The sequence below is a fragment of the Tupaia chinensis genome, unplaced genomic scaffold (assembly GCF_000334495.1).
Source record: "Tupaia chinensis unplaced genomic scaffold, TupChi_1.0 Scaffold000667_1, whole genome shotgun sequence".
Taxonomy (NCBI): Eukaryota; Metazoa; Chordata; class Mammalia; order Scandentia; family Tupaiidae; genus Tupaia; species Tupaia belangeri.
In genome coordinates, this window is record NW_006160189.1 from 346,783 (window position 1) to 348,327 (window position 1,545).

A 1,545-nucleotide genomic window follows, 5' to 3' on the forward strand; every position below is an offset into this window, starting at 1 on the left:
CCTCTCGGAGCCCCCTCCCCAGCGCGCAGGGCCCCCGGGCCTCCTCCAGCCCAGCCACGAGCGCCTTTCGGGGAACTCGCCCAGAGGAAGGGGAGGTGGTATCAGGAGAAAGAAAAACCAGGCTGAATAAGGTGATCGGGGGAGGGTGTCGCGAGGAAAGAGAAAGGGGAGAGGGGCTCCAAGCCCCACCGACCAACGTCCAAACTTTCGGAGGATGGGTGCGGAGGAAGTCATCCCGACCGAAGCGCAGGGACGCGGGGTGAGCGGGGACCCCTGGCAGTGCCCGCGCCGCTGCGGAGCTGACAGCTTCCCCCAGCCTGGAAAATGCCCCAGGCTCGCGGTGAAGGCAGGACCCGAAAAGACAGGAAAAAGGAGAAAACTGCTCGGCCCAACGTGCATGATCCGCCACTTAATCCAAAAGTTAAATCCCGAAAAACGCAGCCCCCCAAAGAAAGTGGAAAATCTGGTCCCCCGGTGCCTCCTCCCTCCCTCAGCAGAGCAAATCCTTGAGCCAAAAAAGGGGGAAAGAGATAGAAAAGGGGGGCAGAGCGGAAGAGATGGTCGGGATGAGGGGATGTGTGCGAGAGCGAGCGAGAGCGAGCGAGCTAGGGGCAGAGAGGGAGAGAGGCGGAGAGGGAGAGGGAGAGAGAGGGAGCGAAATATCAAAGATTGTGCAAGATCAGGCTGGAAAGATAATCGATACTCGACCTAAATTTAACACAAACTACTCAATAAAAGTTAAAGAAAAAACTTACTTTCCATTTCCCCTGCAGTTCCTACTCGATCTTCGCCTCTTTTTTGTTTTGCTTTTATTTTACTTACAGCTGATCACATCCAAGTAAAACGAGAGGGTTCATTAAAAAAAAAAATAAAAAAATAAAAAAATAATCCTCGAACTTTATTGGGTGAAAATAAAAACGCTGGAGCAGAAAGTGGGGGGCATGGAGCGGTCCTCGGGGGTCCGGGAGGAGTTAAAGCATGTGCCGACCGCGGTCTCGCTGTTTGGTTGTGAAGGGGTTGGGAAAAGGAGGAAAGGAAATGAAAATCCGATATGTCTTTATTCTGCTAATTATTATCGTTTTAGCCCTGTTTAAAAAAATGGCTGATTAAGTTGAGTGCGCATGTCTTTGTGTGTCTATTCCCGATATGCACTCTGGGAATGAGAGAGGAGAGCGAGGGAGAGGGAGAGGGAGAGGGGGGAGAGAGAGGTGTAATTAGTGAGGTGATCAACATTCCCCAGACTGCAAATGACGCGCAGCCCGGACTCTGAGCAACCCGGGAGGCTCGCGGCTTCCAAGGCTCCGAGCGCTGTGGCTGGAGCCCGGGACGCAGCGACCGCGGAGAGGACAGGGATGAGGATCTCTGGGGCTCGCACCCCACGCGCCGCTACGCGCGACTCCCAAACTTCATTAGACACACACACACACACACACACACACATACACACACACACTCCTAGAAGGGGAAGAAAATAAAACATAAATAGCACCAAAGCAATGCCCTTTAACCATTCGAGATTTTTTTTTTTTAATGAGGCAAAGTAAT

General features: G+C 52.7%; 1 protein-coding gene across 1 annotated transcript in view; it reads right to left on the reverse strand.

Moving 5' to 3' along the window:
- The window catches only part of ZFHX4 (zinc finger homeobox 4), a 230,495-nt gene extending 229,321 nt beyond the window's left edge, over nt 1-1,174 (reverse strand). The window contains exon 1 of the mRNA XM_014592159.2: nt 756-1,174. The gene's annotated coding sequence lies outside the window, so the exon portion shown is untranslated. The remainder of the gene's footprint in view (nt 1-755) is intronic.
- Nucleotides 1,175-1,545: the final 371 nt, after the last annotated feature.